General features: G+C 41.4%; 1 protein-coding gene across 1 annotated transcript in view; it reads right to left on the bottom strand.

Moving 5' to 3' along the window:
• Window positions 1-23,223, bottom strand: part of LOC117415219 (zinc finger protein OZF-like) — a 29,469-nt gene extending 6,246 nt beyond the window's left edge. The window contains exons 1-2 of the mRNA XM_034025269.3: window positions 23,102-23,223; window positions 20,798-20,893 (exon numbers count right to left, since the gene is read on the bottom strand). The gene's annotated coding sequence lies outside the window, so the exon portion shown is untranslated. The remainder of the gene's footprint in view (window positions 1-20,797; window positions 20,894-23,101) is intronic.
• Window positions 23,224-25,062: the final 1,839 nt, after the last annotated feature.

Genomic DNA, 25,062 nt, shown 5'->3' with positions numbered 1-25,062 from the left:
GATACGCCCTTTTTTATTTATTTGAAAAAAACGACTAGAGACCTGTGCTTTACATCTTTTTGATGATGTCGGACCGGAAAGGGAAAATTGTAACGTCGTACCTGGTCCGACATAGGACCGCAAAGGGTTAAATCATTCGGACAGTTTTTCAGAAGAGGAAGAAAACATAAAGCAGATTGAAGGGAGTGAAACTGACTAAGAAGCTGCATACACACGCTGGTTAACGCAAGATGGAGAAGTGAGCGCTCGTCAGTGGAGAATTTCTTTTTTTCTGAGAATGGAAATGGCAGGAGCTTTCTGCTGGGCAAAAACACACCATTGCACACTGGTTTACACAGTCGAAGAAGATATCTACGTGACATCAACATGAACGAGTTGTCCAGGGTCATTTTATTTTTTATCAATCATAACTTCACAAAGGGAATACATTATGAAAGCATTTTCTGCAATAGGCAACTTATCAAGCAAAATATAATTTAAAAACGTAGGCTTCTGAAATACAAAATATATCCAGTTAGGCTGTTTATGTTTCCTTTAAAAGTAAAATCACTATGTGCATTTTTTTAAAACAGGAGGAAAAAAATGCTGCATGTGAGTACAATACTGTATTTGCAATAATAATATGTTGATCTCAATACTGTATCTTGCAGAATTGTGTTGTAAATAAAAATTAAAGACCCCCCTGCATTCTGAAACATAATTGCTTTGTCTATAACTATAAGACCCATTACTTAATAAAGCTGTATCACACTTGCACCAACAGGCCAAATAGCTGCCCCAACAAAATCCCATAGAATCCTATTCTCTGGTTTTTTTTATTTTGGTGGGGACCTGCAGGTTGGTGGGTGTATCACTCTCCAAATTAACTAAGTATTAGACTACACCAATATCTTAAAGCCCACCAAATTGTAAGTGTCTAGCACAAACCTGAATATGCGTTGCTAGGACATAGCAAATGTGCATAGCTGAAAATTGTTGCTTAACTTTATTCGCAAATTTCTTGAAATTAGGCTCTCTGATATGTTTGACTTTAAAATGTTGTAACTGTCATTTTTAAAGATATTTAAATAAATTTGGTGTCATTTGAAAGAGCTGAATGTATCATATTTTGTGGAATATTTAACTCATTTTTGTTCAGGGGGTCATATGTGACTGATTTTGTGGGAGCAGGTCACAATTGGACAATTTTTCAATTTTAAGGCCCCCAGCACCATAGTGTTGGTATGTTTTGCATGAATTCTACAGAAGACCTCCCTGGCTTTCTGTACAGAAGCATTCATAGAGCTATTGACATTTTAAATATAATTTTTAGATTCTCAAAATCACTCCAAAATGAGATGTGTTTCAATTATGACTACCCCTACAAAAGGGTGTGTGTATCAGCATATCCTCATCATTGATCTTAAATATTTGGCCTGGTTTCATACCTAACCTGTATCTTCTACTACACAAAATAAACAAAATCAAAATCTGGATTTTGGTTGATTTGGACATGGAATGACCCTCCAGCGAGGAACAATGTCCTTCATAGGTGGCCAAAGCCGCCAAGCCACTTTCCATTTTTTTTGCCCTGCCAGGAAGCTGAGCTCCTGGGGAGACCGAGTCAATTTTACATGGCAAGCCGAAAGGCTGCCAGATAGACCTTTAAAACACTAGAACCGCCGCGGTTATACTCGTACCTAAAACCGTCACCAGCAGCCATTATGACGGTTACATTTTAAACAACATCAATATTAAAATGAAACACAACTATCCGATACAGCTCAAAAGTTTAATTCAAGCACATTGAATCTATGTGTATTCTGCACATGAGATTCAAAAGTTAATCCAGGATCAAAAATAACTCCCAAAATTTCTCATTTTGGATCTAAACTAGGGATGTAAATATACGTTCAATTGACTACATGTTTAAACCCATTGTTAATCTGGTCGTTTAACCATTTAATGGTTTCACGCATTTCATATTTTTATATTTTACTTCCATATTTTGTCATATTTTAACGGTTTGTTGATCAAAGCGCCTATCAGATAGATCCACTTAAAGACAAACAATGATAAACATAAAAGCATAAAGGAGGATTGTAAATTAGCACTACAATGTAATCTATTTTAATAGCATAAAAAACATTCATAGTCGATTTTACAACGTACCATTTCACCAGAAACTCCATAAAAAGTGTGTTTTTACAACATCGAAAAAACAACTCTATATAAAATTAAACTTAAAACACAGTGACGAGACTAAATTTTTAGTTTCATTCACTTGTATATTGTTGGAAGGAAACAAAACATGTCCAGAACTAAAAACCTTTATTTTTTTCATTAAAAATCGAAGCCGTTGTCTGATACAATACTAGTTCCCAGCGTCCCTCCCCTTCACAACGGCCTGTGCGCATTCACGTGAAAAAATAAAGACTTCATTTCCCAGCGTTCCTCTCTTTCACAGCTTCTCGGTTCAGCTCGCTTGAATAATTAAAAGCTGTTCTGTAAGTGCAGATGTCCTGTTGAACACACACAATAAAATATGGACAAATAAAAAGGTGTAAGCACTTTGTAACAGACATCTAATTCACCATTCTTTTTATAAATAAATAAATAGTAGCTAAATGTTTTTCTTTTCCAATGTGTTACAGTGTTTTACTGTGGCATGAATGGATCACACAGGCTAGTCACTTTACTGAAATAATGTACAGTACTACGACTAGGGCCCTATGGGATTAGTATTATTTTGTTCCGATTCCTATTTTTTTTTTTTCTGAGTTCCGTTTTTACCGTTTAAAAAAATGTAATTAGGTTCATTTAAATGAACTTATGCACACTGCAGGTAAGGTGAACAACACAAAACCGTAAACCTACAGGCTTAGAACATAAGAACATAAGAAAGTTTACAAACGAGGAGGAGGCCATTCAACCCATCTTGCTCGTTTGGTTGTTAGTAGCTTATTGATCCCAGAATCTCATCAAGCAGTTTCTTGAAGGATCCCAGGGTGTCAGCTTCAACAACATTACTGGGGAGTTGGTTCCAGACCCTCACAATTCTCTGTGTAAAAAAGTGCCTCCTATTTTCTGTTCTGACTGCCCCTTTATCTAATCTCCATTTGTGACCCCTGGTCCTTGTTTCTTTTTTCAGGTCAAAAAAGTCCCCTGGGGTCAACATTATCTATACCTTTTAGGATTTTGAATGTTTGAATCAGATCACCGCATAGTCTTCTTTGTTCAAGACTGAATAGATTCAATTCTTTTAGCCTGTCTGCATACGACATGCCTTTTAAACCTGGGATAATTCTGGTTGCTCTTCTTTGCACTCTTTCTAGAGTAGCAATATCCTTTTTGTAACGAGGTGACCAGAACTGAACACAATATTCTAGGTGATGCCTTACTAATGCATTATAAAGTTTTAACATTACTTCCCTTGATTTAAATTCAACACTTCTTACAATATATCTGAGCATCTTGTTGGCCTTTTTTATAGCTTCCCCACATTGTCTAGATGAAGATACTTCTGAGTCAACATAAACTCCTAGGTCTTTTTCATAGATCCCTTCTTCAATTTCAGTATCTCCCATAGAATATTTATAATGCACATTTTTATTGCCTGCGTGCAATACTTTACACTTTTCTCTATTAAATGTCATTTGCCATGTGTCTGCCCAGTTTTGAATGCTGTCTAGATCATTTTGAATGACCTTTGCTGCTGCAACAGTGTTTGCCACTCCTCCTATTTTTGTGTCATCTGCAAATTTAACGAGTTTGCTTACTATACCAGAATCTAAATCATTAATGTAGATTAGGAATAGCAGAGGACCTAATACTGATCCCTGTGGTACACCACTGGTTACCTCGCTCCATTTTGAGGCTTCTCCTCTAATCAGTAGTTTGTTTTCTACATGTTAACCACTCCCTAAGCTATGTGCATGCATTTCCTTGGGGTGGGACACTTGTTGTCTGTTTTGCCCCTGACTCCATTTGCTTCTACTTTTTTCATTTGGTTTGCGTTCGTCTTCATTGGATTTATTGTTTTATCAATAACATAAAGGAGGCACTGTGGTCCAGTGGTTAAAGAAATGGACTTGTAACCAGGAGGTCCCTGATTCAAATCCCACCTCAGCCACTGACTCATTGTGTGACCCTGAGCAAGTCACTTAACCTCCTTGTGCTCCGTCTTTCGGGTGAGACGTAGCTGTAAGTGACTCTGCAGCTGATGCATACGTCACACACCCTAGTCTCTGTAAGTCGCCTTGGATAAAGGCGTCTGCTAAATAAACAAATGATAATAATAATAATAATAATAATAATAATAATCTAATTGTATTGAAAAATAGTATTGTTAACTTTAAAAACGGGTTGTATTTATTTTTTTTAGTTTTGAACTTGATCAATTCTATATTACTGCTATGATAATATATTTTACTGTTAAGTTGCGTTTAAACGTATAATACAAATTTTAAACGAAAATATTTTTAATCCACATTTACCGTTTACACCCTTACAGCCCTAATCTAAACTCAAGCATAGTACCATCAACTGACAAGTTTACAGCATTGGTTTTATGTAACTGGTGGGCAGTGCCTAGCAACATAACCTCTGTCTTGTCACAGTTAAGATGCTGACATTTGTATGACATCCAAGTCTTAATATCAGAAATGCAATCAGCAAGCACAGAGGCAGCAACATCAACATCAGATTTAGTACGCACATCAATTTGGGTGTCATCTGCATGAAAATGATAATATAATCTTAGTATGTGACCAAGGGGAAACGGAAATACTAAATAGTAGAGGCCCCCAAGTTGAGCCTTGGGTCACCAGATGTTACCAGCCCAACCTCAGAACTAAAACCGCCAAGAGAGACAAAGTGTTGACGCTCAGTAAGGTAAGACTGAAACCATTTTAGTGCAATGCCAGAAATGCCAAACTCACTCTCTAACCTATCAAGTAGGACAGCATGATTTACAGTGTCGAATGCAGCACTAAGATCCAAAAGAATTAAAATTGATAAGGCACCCGAGTCAACTGCCATAAGAAGATCGTTTGTAACTTTAACAAGGGCAGTTTCAGTACTGTGTAGTTATCGAAAACCAGATTGCAAAGGTTCATAGAGTTATTTGCAGTTAGATGGCAATTTAATTGCAGAGTGACAGCTCACTCTAATATTTTAGCAAGACAGGGCAGATTTGAGATGGGATGATAATTATTAAAAATTATCCAAAGCCAGGTTAGCTTTTTTAGGCACAGGAGTGACTGCCGCTGTTGTAGCAGCCGGCAACACGTCAGAGCTCAGGGTGTCATTTAATATATATAACACCAAGAGGATAAGATTTGCAGTAAGCATGAGGTGGGTTTCATTCGAAGGACAAGATCATTAAGAGATTCAGAGGTAAGCAGTGTGAAACAAGACATAGAGAATCAGCAAAACCTGGCAAACTAAAAGACTGTACAGAAGCATCATGAGGAGGTAAGAATGTGCTGGCGAATGTTATCAATCGTGGTTTTAAAATATTCTAATAAAGTGTTGCATAACTGACGTGAAGCTGGTAAAGTAATGGAACAGATAGGCTTTAACAACATATAGCATCCCTATACACCACCAATGATTCTTTCCACAAGTGCAGATGTACTGCTGAACCAGAGTCCCGCCACCTACACTCATTTTTACGACCTCAAGCCTTAAGTGTGCCAGTTTTTATGGGGATACGGAAATAGGCATCTTTGAGGTCTACCATGGTGGACCAATCACCTGGCCTGAATGACTAACAGCTGTTGCATCGTCAACACTTTGAACCGTCAACAGGTTGACCTGCCTGAGGTCGAGGACTGGTCCAACCGGAGGGGGTGTACAATATGAATAGCCTGTTTGTACATCAGAGCTCCTACCTCCTGACACAGAGGCGTCCTCCTGAAAGGGAGGGGGACCGTGCTTGAACTGCAGTGAGTAGCCCGTCCAAATGGTAGAAAGCACCCAGATATCTGTGGTGCACCGACGCCAATACTCCAGATGGCTCCCCAAGACGGGCCCTGGACCTGTGGCAGCAAACCCCTAGGGCCGCTGCTCACCATGTGGCTTGGCTTGAGGCTCTTGCCTCTGCACTGGGCTGGCCAGAGCTAGCGCATGGCTGTGCTGGTCCCTGAGGCTTGTTTATTTTTATTTTAGCAGACGCCTTTATCCAAGGCAACTTACAGAGACTAGGGTGTGTGAACTATGCATCAGCTGCAGAGTCACTTACAATTACGTCTCACCCGAAAGACGGAGCATAAGGAGGTTAAGTGGCTTGCTCAGAGTCACACAATGAGTCAGGGGCGGAGCTGGGATTTGAACCGGGAACCTCCTGGTTACAAGCCTGTTTCTATAACCACTGGACCACACAGCCTCCTTGCGGCACAGGGCTAAAAACATTGGGTGATCATAACCCTGGCTCTCTGAAACAGGAATATTAACCATTACAAATGGGTGTTTCCCCTTTAAGACACCCAAACCTGAAAACTTTTATACCAAAGACTCTCGTCAGAGCAGGGTGACGCAGCTGCTGCTCCACCCCTGTGTCAATCACCCTGTTCAATAGCCCCAGATGGCTCAAGTGCAGCTGTTCAGGGGCCAGACCCAGAGCTGCAGGCTCAATGTGCTGGGGTGCCACAAAGTGCCCTGCGTCTGACTAAGCAGGTCATGATGAATCAGCAGTTCCCACAGCTGGCCGTTCAGGAGCTGCATCAGGAAGGAGAACCAGACTCTCCTGGGCCAGTAAGGGGTTATTAGGAGCACCCTGGCCCAGTCCTGTCTGACATCGTGGGAGGTGTGGAAGCGACAGCGTGGGAGAAATACAGTCGTGGACAAGTACAGCGCAGTTATAAGCAGTTTGACAGCTGCAGAAGCTAAACATCCACAAAAAAATAAATAAATATATATATATATATATATATATATATATATATATATATATATATATATATATATATATATATATAAATAAAATAACAACATGGTCTTCAAGCCAGTAATCTGTGACAACTGCATGATGTGCGAAATCCGAGAAAACCCAACAGAGCTCAACCAAGTTTGTGTAAAGTGCTGCACGATCCAGGACTTTAACGAGTAAGTCTGCAAGAAAAGAAGCTGGAGGAAATGAGACGGCAACAGGAGCTTGAGGAGCTGACACACCCACAATTCATGGAAGTCTGCACCCCTAGCAGACTGAAAGCCACCAGGGAGATGGAAGAGAGTCGAAAGCTGGGTTCAGATAGGCAGAAGCAGGGTAAAAAGAAACTTTGTCAAACACAACCACCAGAAATCCAAACATCCAACAAATTTGAGCCACTTCAACATTTACATGATCTAAACCAACATCGAGAGAATGAAAGGAACAACATCCAGGACCCTATAAACAGTGCTGGCCAGGCAGCAAAAAGAGGGGAGGTCATGATTGTTGGGGACTCCATATTGAGAAACACAGCAAGTTCAATTCGCAGTTTGGACCCCCTTACTACAACAGTGTGCTGCCTTCCAGGAGCCTCTGTCAAGCACATCACTGAGAACGTGGACAGGCTCCTAGAATGAACAAGAGACGACCCGGTAGTAGTTGTCCACATCGGTACAAACAACATTGGAAGAGACAGACCAAGATCCCTGCAAAACAAATTCAGAGAGCTAGGAAGGAAATTAAAAGTCAAAACTGTGGTATTTTCTGGGATACTGCCGGCACCTTGCAAAGGACCATATGGACAGCTGGAAATACAAAATCAAAATGCATGGCTGAAATCGTGGTGCACACAGGAAGGCTTCACCTTTCTTGAACATTGGAGCACATTCTACAACAAGGACTATCTATATAGGTGGGACGGACTGCACTTAAACAATCTACCAATCTACTCAGAGAAAGGATCCTTGAGGAGGTCCAGAAGCATTTAAACTAGAACGGAAGAGGGGAGAAAACAAAAAAACAGAAGGGAGACCACATCAAAACAAGGGCAACAACTCAGGTAACACAACTATTAAATGTATTTATCTTAATGCTAGAAGTCTCAGAAACAAAATGTTAGAACTTGAAGCTACTGCACTAACAAGTAACTACGATGTGATAGGTGTTACAGAAACTTTGTCTGAGAGTGATGGAGACGAATATAATATTAGTGGGTACACACTGTATAGGAAAGAAAGGCAGGACAGAAGAGGCGGAGGGGTAGCGCTATACATAAGAAATAGTCTTGAAGCCCAGGTGTTAAATCACGACAAAGGAAACAATGCAAAATCAATTTGGGTCACAATAATGGACACAAATTCAAAGGGCATAATAATAGGAGCATGCTATAGACCGCCAAATTCAGACGCTGAGCAAAATAATCTGTTATACAATGACATTCGAAATGGGGGATTTCAACTTGCCCCGTATAAAATGGGAGAACCCGGTGGGGAGCACGACGGACGAAATTGAAATGGTGGACAAATGACTGCTTCCCAACGCAATTTGTCAAGGCACCAACTAGAGGGGAGGCATGCCTTGATTTAATCTTTTCAAATAATGAAGACAGAATAACTAAAACAGAGGTCAGAGAACCATTGGCAAACTCAGACCACAATATGGTCTCATTCGAAGTGATTTTTAAAACCCCAAAAGTAAATGACTAAAGCTAAGGTTTACAATTTTAGAAAAGCAAACTATGAAGGTATGAAACAGAGACTAACAGAAGTAGATTGGAGTAAAATAGAGAAAACATCCACAGAAAAAGGAAGGCTGTTTTTTAAAAATGTAGTACTAGAGGCGCAAAACAATTACATCCCAAAAGGAGACAAATCTGAATCTAAAACAAAATGGCCAAAATGCTTTAATAGATCAATTAAAAAAATATTCAGCGAAAAAAGGCACTTTACAAAGCGTTTAAAAGGGACCAAAAACAAAGTACACAGAAAGAGTACTTGGAACTGCAAACACAAGTCAAAAAGGAAGTTAGAAAGGCCAAGAGAGAGATAGAAATCAATATTGCTAAGGGGGCTAAAACCAATTCCAAAATGCTTTTCCAATATTATAACAGCAAGAGAACATTCAAAGAGGAGGTCAAATGTCAAAGAGACACAAATGGAAAAATCATAGATGAAGAAAAAAAATAACAAATATATTAAATGATTACTTTTCACAGGTTTTAACAAAGGAGGACACGGACAACATGTCCCACATGTCGACCTGTTCCTATCCAATTTTAAGTAACTTTAGCATAACAGAGGCAGAAGTATTAAAGGGACTAGGAGCTCTTAACCCTTTGAGTCCATTTATTAAATGTGCGTCAGGCATGCCAGGTCTAATTTATTTTCACACGCGCAATTAATTTTAGATGCGCTGTTTAAAAGTATTTTTTTTCACAGTCGAATGGGTTTAAAAGGCCTTGCATAACAACAAAGCACTCACTAGGCATCTCCAGCCCCGCCCCACCCTTTCGTTCGCTATAGCTTTCACCTATGTAAGAAATAAATAATAATAATAATAGTCGTACATACCGATCAATCATCTCCTGATCACTCGTTTTATCACCAAACTCCTCAATAATGCAATCCAAATCATTATTTTATTACTATAAAATCTCAAAAAAGCTCTGCAAATCTCTGGGTTCTCTGTGCGTTGATTCACAGTCAGCCAGCTTGTTTACTTATGACCGCCCCGTTATCTGATACCAGGGCCATGTATGACTATTCATGAGATACGCCTTTTTTTTTTTTTTCGACTTGTCTCGGCTCCTGTCGCTCCCACTCGGCAATTGAATGGTTTTCTCGGCTTTTTCCGGAGAAAAAACGATTAGAAACCCGTTTTTTGCGTTTCTATAATGATGTCAGACAGGGTCCGACAATGGACCTGATAGGAATAATTGCAATGTCGGACCAGGTCCGACAATGGACCGCAAAGGGTTAAAATAAACAAATCCCCTGGGCCGGATGAGATCCTCCCAATAGTACTCAAAGAAATGAAAGAAGTTATTTACAAACCGCTCACCAAGATCATGCAACAGTCTCTTGACACAGGGGTTGTACAGACTGGAGAATTGCAAATGTAATACCGATCCACAAAAAGGGAGACCAAACCAAACCAGGTAACTACAGACCAATAAGCCTGACTTCTATTATATGTAAACTTATGGAAACTATAATAAGATCCAAAATGGAAAATTACCTATGTGGTAACAATATCCTGGGAGACAGTCAGCATGGTTTTAGGAAAGGGAGATCATGTCTAACTAACCTACTTGACTTTTTTGAGGATGCAACACTGAAAATGGATAATTGCAAAGCATACAACATGGTTTATTAAGATTTCCAGAAAACTTTTGACAAAGTCCCACATAAAAGATTAATTCTTAAACTGAACGCAGTAGGGATTCAAGGAAATGCATGCACATGGATTAGGGAGTGGTTAACATGTAGAAAACAGAATGTACTGATTAGAGGAAAAGCCTCAAAATAGAGCAAGGTAACCAGTGGCAGATGACCTAATCTCTAATTCCTAAACTACATTAATGATTTAGATTCTGGTATAGTAAGCAAACTCGTTAAATTTGCAGATGACACAAAAACAGAAGTGGCAAACACTGTTGGCGCAGCAAAGGTCATTCAAAATGATCTAGACAGCATTCAGAACTGGGCAGACACATGGCAAATGAAATTCAATAGAGAAAAATGTGAAGTATTGCATGCAGGCAATAAAATGTGCATTATAAATATCATATGGGAGATACTGAAATTGAAGAAGGGAACTATGAAAAAGACCTAGGAGTTTAGGTTGACTCAGAAATGTCTTCATCTAGACAATGTGGGAAATCTATAAAAAAGGCCAACAAGATGCTCGGATATATTGTGAGAAGTGTTGAATTTAAATCAAGGGAAGTAATGTCCCCTCTGCCTTCAAAAAAGCCTCTATCACTCCCCTCCTCAAAAAACCTACCCTCGACCCCACCTCCCTCCAGAGCTACCGTCCTGTCTCCCTCCTACCCTTCCTCTCCAAAACCCTCGAGCGGACTGTACACCGCCAGCTCTCTGCTTTCCTGTCCAACCACTCTCTGCTTGACCCTCTCCAATCTGGCTTCCGCTCTGCTCACTCTACTGAAACCGCCCTCCTGTCTGTCACCAACTCACTTAAATGTGCCCGAGCTGCCTCTCTCTCCTCTGTCCTAATTCTCCTCGACCTCTCTGCTGCCTTTGACACTGTTGATCACTCTATTCTACTATCATCTCTTGCTGACCTGGGGATCTCTGGCACTGCTCTGGCCTGGTTCTCCTCCTACCTCTCCAACCGCACTTACCAGGTAACCTGGCGTGGAGCAACCTCCACACCTCACCCTCTCTTAACTGGAGTCCCCCAAGGGTCAGTCTTGGGTCCTCTCCTGTTCTCTCTCTACACCCGCTCCCTGGGCCCCCTCATCGCATCCTATGGTTTCTCATACCATTTTTATGCTGATGATGCTCAGATTTTCCTCTCCTTCCCCACCTCTGACTCCACCATCTCCTCCCGTATCTCTACCTGTCTGTCTGCTATTTCCTCCTGGATGCACTCGCATCACCTCAAACTCAACCTCTCTAAATCTGACCTCCTTTTCTTTCCCTCCTCCTCCCCCTCCTCTGATCTCTCCATCTCTGTTCCTCTGGAATCTACCACACTCTCTCCCTCTTCCTCAGCTAAGAACCTTGGAGTCACCCTGGACCCCTGCCTCTCTTATTCCCAGCACATCTCCACTCTGGCACGCACTTGCAGATTCTTCCTGAGCAACATCCGAAGAATCCGACCCTTCCTCACCAACTATGCTACCCATCTCCTGGTCCAGGCCCTGGTACTCTCCCGCCTAGACTACTGCAACTCCCTCCTGGCTGGCCTCCCTGCGTCCGCCACCCGTCCGCTCCAGCTCATCCAGAACTCTGCTGCCCGCCTGGTGTTCTCTCTGCCTCGCTTCGCCCACACTACTCCGCTACTCCGCTCGTTCCACTGGCTCCCGATCACCGCTCGCATCCAGTTCAAGACTCTTGTACTAGCCTACAGATGCCTTGACCAGTCTGCACCCAGCTACCTCCAGACCCTCATCTCTCCCTACACCCCCACTCGACCTCTCCGCACCGCCTGCACTAGAAGACTAGCTCTACCACCGCTACGCTCCCCTGCCTCCAAAGCCCGCTCCTTCTCCACCCTTGCTCCGCAGTGGTGGAATGACCTTCCTACAGATGTCAGGACTGCCCAGTCCCTGACCACATTCCGGCGCCTCCTTAAGACTCACCTCTTCAAAGAGCACCTGTAGAACTCCTCTGTTTGTATCCTGGGACACTATCACCCTTCATGTAAATGTGCTTTATTTTGCGCTTATCAGCCCCTATTTTACTGCATTTAATCCTGTACTTCAGAATACTGTAATCTGCCAAGTTTTTAACCTGTAGTACTTTGTATTTAATCACATCCTGATGTAACTATCACTATTACCTGCTGTATTATTGAATTGTGGTTTGTCAAACTTGTACTTTACTTGAACAAAAGTTATTGTATTTCTTGCTCTTATTGTATTACTTGTATTGTAACGCTTGAAATGTTTTTGCCTACGATTGTACGTCGCCCTGGATAAGGGCGTCTGCTAAGAAATAAATAATAATAATAAAACTTTACAATGCATTAGTAAAACCTCACCTAGAATATTGTGTTCAGTTCTGGTCACCTCGTTACAAAAAGGGTATTGCTGCTCTAGAAAGAGTGCAAAGAAGAGCAACCAGAATTATCCCGGGTTTAAAAGGCATGTCGTATGCAGACAGGCTAAAAGAATTGAATCTATTCAGTCTTGAACAAAGAAGACTACGCGGCGAACTGATTCAAACATTCAAAATCCTAAAAGGTGTAGACAATGTCGACTCAGGGGAGTTTTTTGACCTGAAAAAAGAAATAAGGACCAGGGGTCACAAATGGAGATTAGATAAAGGGGCATTCAGAACAGAAAAAAGGAGGCACTTTTTTACCAGTATATGTACGTGTTTGTGTGCGTGTGAGTGTGTGTGTGTGCGTGTGTGTGTGCATGTGCGTGTGAAAATAGGAGGCATTTTTTTACACAGAGAATTGTCTGGGTCTGGAACCAACTCCCCAGTAGTGTTGTTGAAGCTGACACCCTGGGATCCTTCAAGAAGCTGCTTGATGAGATTCTGGGATCAATAAGCTACTAACAACCAAATGAGCAAGATGGGCTGAATGGCCTCCTCTCGTTTGTAAACTTTCTGATGTTCTCCAGACATAGTGGGAGCAGCGCAAACGGTGGAAAAGCAAGGAGTCGACGTGCTGGCCACTGTTGCACCAGTGCATCTACCCCTAGAGGTCCCCCCTCTCCTATTATGGAGAACCACAGAGGACAGTGAGTCAACTCCTGAGAGGTAAAAAGGTCCACCTCTGGCCTCTCGAATCTCTCCCAAATAAGGCTCACAGCCTTGGGATGGAGTCTCCAATATGTGCCGTAGGTGAACTGCCTGGATCGGAGGTTCACTGGTGCCCACAGCAGAAGCAGCTTGGGCCACACGGTGGAGACTGGGTGACCACAGACCACCCTGGTGGTTTATGTAGGATACCACAGATGTGTTGTCGATACGAACAAGCATGTGTTGCCCCCATACCTGCTCCAAAAAGGACAGGTACGCTGCCTGCAGTACCAAAATACTGATGTTGCGACCCTCCCACAGGGCTGCCACACACCCTGCATGCCTCGGCCCTCGCACACTCTGCCCCAGCCTGAGTTGGATGCGTCTGTGACGACCTCTCTTCTGGTGTCGCTGCCTGAAGACAGTGATTGGACACTGTCAATAGGAGATCGTGGTTCAACACTGGCTGACAAGCCGTGCAGTTGAACCAAACCTGAGGGGGCGCATATGCAGGGGCCCAGTGGAAAGACATTGGATGCTGTGCTGCCATCAAGCCCAGAAGCCTGTGGAAAGCCACTGGTAGTGCCCTGCCGAGCCAAAACAACTCTAGCAAGGCGGTGTGACAGGGTCTTACTCGTGTCACGTGTGGGGGTAGCTGCTGCTTAGCAAAATACAGAGAGACACTGGGGGTGGAGTTGAAACGCCGGCACAGGCGCGCAGGATTTATTAACAAAATTAAGTAAATAATGATGGTCATGTAACGTTACCAGCCATGGTAACGCACAGAGGACACATACAGCAAGTTGTACAAAAATACAACATAAAACACAGTACAAAAACTACAAATAAAAGGTGCCACAGAGGGCGAGTGTTGGCCTTATAAAACGAGGCGTTCCGCTCCAGGAACAGGCTACACTACGGAACCCTCGCTATACATCACACGGGATCACTCTCCCCTAAACTAACCTACTGATGAGCCGGTATTCATACAACGACTCCAGCTGCTTCATACGGCCTTGGCTGGGCATTGCCTTCACAAGCACCACTTGCAGTCTCAGGGTTGCGTAGCTGTCGTTCCTGCAGAACGGACCCTCTCCTCCCGAGTATACACCGCTCCCCCTCTGGCATGGCGTTGCTGTCGCCCCGAGCCATCTCCCGCGGATGTTTTTAAACTGACGGACACTTGGTCAAGACCCGCCCACCTGTTGATTGAGGTCTAGCACAGCCAATCACTTGCTGCTCTTTCCCTCAACCAAGCCTAGCAGGCAGCAAGTATCAATTGAGCGCCCGTCTGTAAACAATAATTCAATCAATCAACTCCAAACGACACACAATAAACCCATTTCCACATACAAATTATACGAACACTAATTTACACACGTGCTGGGCAATCGCCCTGCTACAGGCGGTTACTCTCTTCGCTCTTTCATCTGACACGAGTGGTCAACATGGGTTACTATGCAAATGGCCCACTTCTGCAGCATGACTGCTACCTCCTGCGCCACTTGAGTGACGGCTTGTGGGTCTGTGAGTTGTTATTGTCACTTCCCGAAATGGCGGGGGGCCGTGTTGGACCTGAAGTGAGTAACCAGTTTGCACAGGACTGAGCACCCAGGAGTCTGTGGTGCACTGGTTCCAGTGGTCCAAGTGGCTTTTGGAGAATGAGCCCTGGACTTGTGGCAGCAACATCCTAGGGCTGTTGTTTCAGCTGTTGTCTTGGCACAGGGTGCTTGAAAGCACTCATGCCCCCGTGAAAAGCGGTAGTGGGCTTTCTCCGAGCGGGTCCATCTGAGGTGGAAGCCACTGGTTGCCCCCAGTTTCTTCTGAAACTGGGGCTTAGGGTGCCAGTGTTGCATGTTTGCGTGGTGGAGGTGGGTGTTTAGGAAGAAGACGCACCAGCTCCTTGGTGGATTCCCATGCATGCTGAGACTGCTGCAGCATCTCGTCCACCGTTGGGCCAAACGTGTGGTCTGGGGTGACAGGAGCGTCTTATCTCCATCAAGCACCATGCTTGGCCAAGTTTCTGCCTATCAACTGTCCACTAAGCTTGGATAGCCGAAGCAGGTTCCTCGAGATCAAGCGCAGCTTGTCCAGTTGTTGGGACAAGGGCTTATAGGTCTCAGTGATTGACCCAATAGGTGTGCCTGGTATGCTACAAGAATACTATTGTAGTTTCTCAGTCTTACGGTGAAAGCACAAGCCGCATATGCCTTAATAAGAATGACTTCTGTCGCTGTGCACTGCTTGTACGGGCCTGCCACTTCTTTAGATAGCAAGGACAGATTGGCAGGTTGAACAAGCGCAGCAATGGGGGCCTCTACCGGTGGAAAGTGGGTAAGACCATGGGAGGAGGGACCAGCCTCACTGCCAGAGTGCGGTGATGCCAAACGCTGCGCAAGCGTGAGGGAACAATCCCTAGAATGACGTGTCACTCTATTATCAAGCGTACGTTTAGTAAAAGAGGCACAAATATCACATGAAGTGAGATCTGCTAAAGCTCTCTGCGCATGTTCAGGACCCATGCAAACAATGCACTCGTCATGCCCCTCATTTGCTGGCAGCTTTGCCTTGCATGGAAACCAGCCATGGTAATACTGCAGTGTACACAATAGTAGTGTCAGCAAACGGTAATGTGCACTCAGTACTGACCCGATGCATATTTGTACTGACACTTAGTGCGGACGCAGTGCACTCGGAATGACGTGTGCACTGCAGTACCGAAACAGTAACCTCGATCCCGCTTGCAAGATCGAGGGCGATAAATTGCAGTTACTGCTAGTGGCAAGTTAGCAGGGATGTCTAAACTACTAGTCAGTACAAACACTGGACTAGAAGTAGCCTGCACAGAAACAGTAACCTCGTCCTTTAGGATCGGGGGCGATAGGTCGCAGTTACTGCTTGTGGCAAGTCAGCAGGGATGCCCACCTGTGAAACAGCCACTGGCTAACCTCTATTCCGAAACAAAATTAGAAGTAGCCTGCTTGAGTCAAACTTTAGTAATGGTGCTACTGGATAGCTGCACTAGAACAGCAACGATCTGCTAAATAGGAACACCCACAGTAGCTACTCTGATAGTTTCAATACTTACCTAGCTATAAGAAAATGAAACACAAATTATAATATTATCTATTTATCTATCTATATATACACAGTGCCTTGCAAAAGTATTCAGACCCCTGACCAATTCTCTCATATAACTGAATTACAAATGGTACATTGAAATTTCATTCTGTTTGATATTTTATTTTAAAACACTGAAACTCAAAATCAATTATTGTAAGGTGACATTGGTTTTATGTTGGGAAATATTTTCGAAAAATAAAAAAACATACATACATACATATAGCCAGTAGAAACACAAAACGAAAACCACACAGTTCACAATAAATTATATTAACAATAATAAAATACATTATTATTTATTTTAAACTCCAACCGGAGCAAGTCAGTCGATAGGTGCTAAGGTCCTGGGAAGGAACAGCTATTCGAGCCACTGGCTTCACACGGTGGTGGGACTTAACTAGCACAGACTGTAATGCAACAGTTTGAAATAAACCATTTTTACTTCAGTGATTCAATAATAAAATTCAGTACTTTAAAGCAAGGCTAAAAAGCGCTAAAAAGGTATATAGAGAAAGAAAGATAATACTTAGTTTCCTGAAGTAATCAGCTCAGCTGAAAAAGGAAAATGACTATGTTGCCAGGGTGTGTAGCTGCTTATTGCTGCGGGGGCGAAGCAGCAGCTGCGTCACCCAGCTCTGACGAGTCTTTGGTATAAAGTTTTCAGGTTTGGGTGTCTTAAAGGGGAAACACCCATTTGTAATGATTAATATTCCCTACTTGAAAGGGAACTCAGGCATATGCAATAGCAAGCAACGTACAGTGAGGATGTACAGTTGCTGCCTCAGCTGCTAAAGACAGCAACAGGACTGCCAACAAGGCCTGCTTGGTACCAAACTGGGAACATCGGTCGGTAGCGGGCCGGATCGGAGCAAACTTTGTCCCCATTAGGCACGCGTGCCTGTGGGAAACTGCTGCCCAGAGCTTCTCTGTTCCCGGGTGCGTGGCTCTCCCTTGGCACAGAGCCATGGGGTGAGGACGCAGCCACCTCTCTATGAGAGGGGGATGGGGAAGAGCGCTGTGCAGGTGAGGGATGCAGAGCGCTCTGTAGAGCTGCAGGAGAAATGTTTCTCCAACGCACGCTTGGAGAATGCACAGAAAACTCGCTGAAAATGCGGTTTACCAGTGCCTCCTCTGCATACTGCTGCCTCAGGCAAGAAGAGCATCTGCTTGTCCACAGGCAGGCTGGCCTTGCATGTGCCACAGGGATAAACCCAGTCATGATACAAATAGCAAACAACGTACCGTAAGAACATAACTTATGTAAAGGCAACAGAGTGCCCTAGACTCAGATGGCCAGACAATTCATTCCAGGTTGAAAGTCGGCCATCTTAGAAAGGGGCGGAGCCACAATACTGCAAGTCATTGCCCCAAAATGGTCGCCAATGTGTCAATTGCGGATCGGAGGAAAAGCAACTGCACACGCTACCAAAGGGGGTGTGACTGGTGGTATAAAAAGGGGGTGTGGCTTAGCAATCTGTTCCTTCGTTTGGTTAAAGCTTTGAAACCAGAAGGACCCGTATTGTATTGTACTGTGAGTGTTTTGTTTGTTTTGTATAATTGTTATTATTAGACGGCTAACACGTTCCGGAGCTGTCGCCAGAGGCCGGCACAAACCCAGAACAGCACTGCACTGCAGCACGATAAATTGTATTTACAGCACGAGCACTACTACCCTCACTGAGGACTGGTGACCAGGTATGTGTTTTGTGTATGTGTTTTGACTGCCCCGTGAATTAAATATACAGAGCAGTACACATCATTGTGTATTGCCTGTATCTTATTATTTCTAAAGGTTTTCACCAAAAACAAGTAGAAAAATTGTGAGGAAGGTTAATAACAATCTGCAATTGACTGCCAAAGATTAAAAGTGAATTGGCTGCAAGTGGGACTGGGGCATCCATTTCAACCATAGGACTATAGGAATATTACATGGTGAAGGTCTCAATGGTCGCAGGCCAAGGAAAAAGCCACTCGTCACAAGGACAATCGCTTAAAGATTGCAAAACGGCATCTGAATGATGGTTATGATTTGTGGTCAAAGGTTTTGTGGAGTGATGAAACAAAAATCGAGCTATTTGGTCACGGTGAAAGTCGTTACGTTTGGAGAAAGTCTGGTGAAGCATACAAAGAAAAGAACACCATACTTACTGTCAAGCATGGAGGTAGTAATATTCTTCTAAGGGGCTGTTTTTCCTCTAATGGCACAGGAAATCTAGTTCCAATACATGGTAAAATGGATTCCATAGCATACCAAAAGATATTGACCAATCATTTGAAACCCTCCGCTACAAAACTTGGTTTAAAAGGCAACTGGACATTCCAGCACAACAACGATCCAAAGCACACATCAAAATCTACTTTAGAACAGTTAAATAAGAATAAAATCAAGGTTCTGGAATGGACTAGTCAAAGTCCCGATCTAAATCTGATTGAGAATCTTTGGTACGAGTTGATGAAGGCTGTGCACAAGAGAAGTCCTTGGAATTTGAATGAACTGGAACAATTTTGCGTTGAAGAATGGTCAAAAATCACTAAAAGAAAATCACCAAAAGCTCATTGACAAATACCCTAATCATTTTTTAGAGGTTCTTATTGCTAAAGGTCGCTCAACTAGCTATTCTTTTGAATTAGCATTTTTGGAGTTTTGCTGAAATAAATCATTCTAGACATCTATTTCTTGTAACTTTTTTCTTCATCCACAAAAGCAAAACTTATACTACAAAAGATTTTTCCTAAGATTCTTGGTTTGAGAAATTTGTACAAGTTGTACATTTTCATTGGGGTATGTAAGCTTTTCACTACAACTGTATATAATATGTCTGTGCAGTCGCATGAAAATTGTAGTGTGGTCAGATTGACAGGCTCAACAGACCCTGTGAACGGGATAGCATTTGGTTGAAAACTTTTTGAGATACAGAGTGGCGTAAAAAACAGCTGTTTTTCTATTTTTATCCTTCTTTTTAGAAATGATTAAGACGCTTTTTTATACACCTGTATCTCAAAAAGTTTAGCAAATTAAGGAACCATGCCCAGAATACACACAGCCTGGACCGTAGATGTGCAGCAGGGTATTAATATATTTTGGGAGTCCTAGTTTTACTGAAATTGAACTCCAAAGATACCGATCTGACGTCACTGCTGCCTGACGTTGTTGCTAGGCAGAGTGACTTGTGACCGTTCCATTGCACTGAATAGGGAGATATGGATTACACAGTTCAGCACACAAGGGTCACATCTGGGTTTCTGTCTGGATTAAAATTGGTAATCAGTGATAATGTTTTTTTGTGTTTGTGCCTTCAACCCTGGGGAAACTAATAATCATGTTTTAATTTAGGAAATACGATTTCCATCTTCCCCCTCTCACTTTTGTTGTTATGGTACGGTCAGGAGTTCAATGATACCGTTCCATTCCACAAACAAATCTATGTTGCTGTGGGTATTAAAACTTTTAGCCTAATTTCTCTGTGCTTTTAAATAATAAAACGTGAAAAATGAAAGTGACCCTGTGTATAGTGTTAGTTATTATACAATTAAGGGTTAAACTGGTGGGGTCTCAACCTCTAGCATATAGCTAGTGCAGCAATTGCAAGCAATGACACTATTACAGTACAGATTTCTTTCTTTCAGAGGTACGAACTGAGGTCCACATTTAGCAAAGTTTAACAGTAACAAAATGTTGGTTGACAACAAGACATGATAACATGCTCCTGTTTACAGTTTTTAAAAGAATATTTTGAAATGAAAATGATATGAATGCATTTTATATGTTTCTTCCTACCAAAAATGACTGCTTTGGAATGTCACTTGTTCCAAGTTAGAAAATAAACATACTGCTCTGTATCACCAGATTTGTATAGCGCCATTTTAAAATTCAAACACGGAATTAATTATCCCCCACATTGTCTATTAGTTTATTAAAATTATATGATATTGCAATTAATACAAAACCTGCCGATTTCAATCATGACAGAGCTGTAATTGATAGGAAAACATTTTAAAGTCTGGCAATCGTGTTCCACAAAGGGAAAACCATCAGCCATGGTCACTATGTTGTCTGGGTGCGAAAAGATGAGCAATGGTTTCAATGTAATGATAGCCATGCACACAATGCATCAGACTGCCTAAAAACCTGCAGGATTCTTACATGATCTTTCTAGAGAGAGTGGACAGAGCCACACAACATGAAGAATAACTATCCTCAGCATTACTGTTCAAAGCTGTCCCCTCCTCTCCAGCCTCGGGGCAGGGATTAACATTTTTCACATTTGATTTTGCTTCAATAAATCTGGCTTTAAAAAAAAAAAATTAAAAAAAAAAAAATACTTACTTGGTGCGTCTCTTTTCTGTGCTATTAGGTCTCAAGTTGTGTTTTCACCACTACAGTATGTGGCAGATGTGGTTGTTTGATTTTCCAGGATGCCTTCTGCAAAACAATGGAAATTCAATGGCAAAAACTTCTTTAAAGTAACGTTAAGGTTTCGTTGCAAAAGTCCAAAAGTTTGGGAAATTGCAAGTTAAGGTAGCCACGCAACCTCAGCATCCTTATGTGTATGTTTCCCATGACATATGACATCATCAATGAGGAGATAATAATAATAATAATAATAATATTAATAATAATAATAATAATTATTATTCTCCCCGAAGCCTGGCCATGCGTTCATAACACTGGGATATCACAGTCCTTGTGATTGGTATCATGTTTAGTAACTGCATTAGCATCCCTACAATGCTTGCTGTCAAGCTAATTATTTCACCGGTGTTCTAAGTAAAACCAATAAACTCAGAATACAGTCGTGCTATAGAATTAATTAGGGACCTTCCATGTATTACTGGAACTAATGTTAAGCAAGTCATATTTCTCCAAACGCTATCAGCAGTGTTCATACAAATAATATTTCCTGTATCTGGAATCTGCAACATTGGCTTTCTTGTATTAACTGCACTGTTTCACATGGCAAAAGGAGTCGATGCATTTTCTGCAGTGTGTGTATGTTTGCACTGTGATTCTTCTTTTAAACTTTACAGCTGATTATGAATGCTTGTAAACATACTGTTTGCTGGGAGCCAGTTATGCCATTAAAATGTTTAGGTACAATTGCAGATTTCTGCATTTCACCATTGTGAAAATGTAACGGTACTCAATGAAGTACATAAACAAGAGGTGGATTATAATGCGTGGATGTTATGCTAATGCAGTTACCAATCACAAGGACTATGATTTCCCAGCGTTATGTCCATATGGCCAGTATTCGGGGAGGATTTGTCATGTGCTTAGTGATGTCATTGCCGATGTCACTGATGACATCATATGTGATGTCAAGTGTCATGGGAAACACACATAAGGATGCTGAGGTTGCATGGCTACCTTAACTTGCAATTTCCTAACCTTTTGGACATTTGCAAACAAACCTTAACGTTACTTTAACAAAGTTTTTTTAATCTAATGAATCTGAAATGAATCTAAAATATAAAAAGATAGATAGACATTGATATCACATTTTTGTGAATTGTCTGTATTCATTTAAAAGAAAATACATTTAAATAAATACAATATATATATCCATCCATCCAACTAAGGGGCAGTTTAGAAAGGCCAGTCCACCTAGCCACACAGACAGACCCCTGAGGCTGGAATCGAACCCAGGACCCTGGAGCTGTGAAGCAGCAGCGCTAACCACCGTGCCACCCACATATTATTATATATATATATATATATTTAATAAAATGCATTACAAATAAAAATAATAATAATAATAACAACATTTAAATATTACCTCCAATCCAATTAATATTGCTCAAGCCTTTTCTTACACATTACAATTCATAGCAATATTGAGTTAATATACATATAGCAGAAATATGAAGACAGTAGCATGGGTTATTTATTCATAAATGTCAGTAAGATAAATTGATGCCTTCTACCAGATTCTTTATTATTATTTCTCATATATCACGTTTTTAAATGTTAAAAGCTAATCTATATGTTCTTTCTTTTTGTACATTTAACATGTTTTGGTCAGATGAAAATAGAAATAAAACAATCAACTGCTATGATCTGCAATAAATACACTCGACGTTTTACTTTTAAATTATGATTCTGCAATTATATAGTTATTTTAACTGTTTAAGAGTTGCTACGGTGCTAATGAATTGAATTAGAATAAAAGTCCCAATTTGTATCTGTGGAAATCTGGTAACTCTACTTGACACAAAGCACATTAAGATCGTACAAGAAAGCAGCGGTCATTGTGTCGTGATCATATTAACCACGCCGATGCACGTACAGTACAGGACACCGGGCAGTTTAGCAGAATGCAGTTCACGTACCGAGTTACAAACGGGACGCCGCTGGCACACAGCAGTAAAAACTGTGCGATTAAAATGGCCTGTCGATAGTCATCTCTGATTAACCCAACATGAATATAAACACGACCGAACTCAGTCTGTCAAAGAGCAGTCTGAATTGAGATATGGAGATTCTGCGAGCAGGTTTAAGAACAATGTGAACGTGTCTGTGTCTGTGTCTGCTCGAGTCTCGCAACAAACTCACCGTCCTGAACACATCACACACACACACACACACACACACGGTTCAGCGGGTGCAGTGAATTCAATACCAATAACTCACCGCTCTCTTTCTCTTGCTTTCTTTCTTTTTTCTTTCTTTATCTTCTATTCCTTCTGTTTTCTCTTGTATTTTTCTCCAAGAAGCTCAGACAATGCAACTTCCTGTTCTGACGGCCGACAGACTCCCTGGTGTCACACCATATCCTGTCACTCCGAGTTTAAAAACATAGATACTGTTATGGGTTCCTGTACTGAGCCACAGTTGTGGACGGGTCAGATAAAAATGTAACGCCGGAAGCAAGGTTAGTCTTGAGGCGATTCAGAGTTGTCAGCATGTGAGTGACATTGGCCTAACCTGTAAGCGAACTAGATGTTTAGTAAACGTTTCTTGTTTTGTTAAATCTAAACTGCCTTGCCTAAATTGTTAGAAGTAAGCGACAACGAGCACCAGGTGGGTCGCTCTAAACATCAGTACCGGTGTACCGCTGATTGTGTCTTTTTTCTTTATTTTAATTTTCTGTTTGGTTTCCATGTAAATCTTTCAGGAGGTGTCTCTTCCTCCCTCTGCACAGGGAGAACTGGAGGGGCCCTCAGGTTATTGAATATTAACACATTTTCATACCTTGTACTTTTGAAAATACTGACCACAATACATAATAGTAAAGAAAAACGATTACACTATATATATATATATATATATATATATATATATATATATATATAGTAAAAGATTCGCACCCACTTGGGTTCGTTGCCCCTTTAAGAACTTGACCCAGCACACAGAAGTGGATTTTTTCAAGCGCGTTTGCGCTATTTTTTTAATAAACAGGAAACAAAACAAAACACACAAAATCAAAATAAACACCTAGCTCCTCTTGGAGCACTAACTCAACTTTCAGGAATCCCCTTCCTAACACGGGACAGCTAAGCTGTTTTCCCGTCTTCACAAAACACGCCGGTTTCACACAGCACTTACTTTTTTTTTTCCTCTCTTCCTTTGGCTACTCGGAGACAGCGCACCTCTCTGCCTCCTTCCACTCAGCAGCCTCGAGCAGACTGCCTGCTCTCTTTTTAAACCCTGCACCTGGGTCTAATTCCCCCAATAAAGCCCAGGTGCGGATGATCATTAATAATAAAACAATTAACAAAACAATAAGCAAATTAAATGAAACAATAAAGCAATACAAAACTGTGCATTCTCACATGTTTTTCTTTCTTTTTCCTTTGCAGGGAGGTTTTAACCCCCTCCCTGCCATCTCTCACAACCCGCTATATTACAATATATATATATATATATATATATATATATATATATATATATATATATATATATATATATATATATATAAAACACAATGATGAACAGAAAAGCTGGCAGGACCTGTGCTGAAATATCTATTTTAGAGGGGGCTTGCTTGCCTTGGGCTTGTTTAGTGCTTGCTTTTTTTATATAGATTACACTGAAAGGAAGGGCCCAGTGACATCACAAAACAGCAAAAATGGCAACTTACATGAAAACTTGTAAGTGCAATATTGAAACGCTAATATCTTTCCTTTAACCACTAGCATCAACTCAGTAGTTTATGTTCTCATGCATTTGCAGCAGTAAAAAAAATCAATGAAACAAGAGGCTGCAGCCATCACAAGCAATCTGTAAAAGAAAATTGAAATGATTATAATTGAAATTAAGCATTAATAGCTAAGTAATTATCAAGCATGCAAATAAACTGTTCATTATTATTTTGAAATTAATAAAAAAAAATACAGTGAAAGCTAAGTAACAGGGTGTGGTTGATTCTATGAGATTTATGTACAATTAAAGCATTATGGAAGACAATGAAATAAAACATTTCTAAATAAACTTTAAAATTGTTCTCGAACATCTGTGGATATGACCAGATGTCTAGATCTATACAACAAAGCCAAATTTGAAAACATTACCCAGTCCTCCTCCTCTTCATGGGAAGCATTCACAGCTCAGTTAAACTCTCTGCAAAGCACCCAATCTAGATTAGCATGCGG

Source organism: Acipenser ruthenus, chromosome 7 (genome assembly GCF_902713425.1).
Source record: "Acipenser ruthenus chromosome 7, fAciRut3.2 maternal haplotype, whole genome shotgun sequence".
In the NCBI taxonomy this organism is placed as follows: Eukaryota; Metazoa; Chordata; class Actinopteri; order Acipenseriformes; family Acipenseridae; genus Acipenser; species Acipenser ruthenus.
This window is presented reverse-complemented; position numbering and strand designations above follow the sequence as displayed.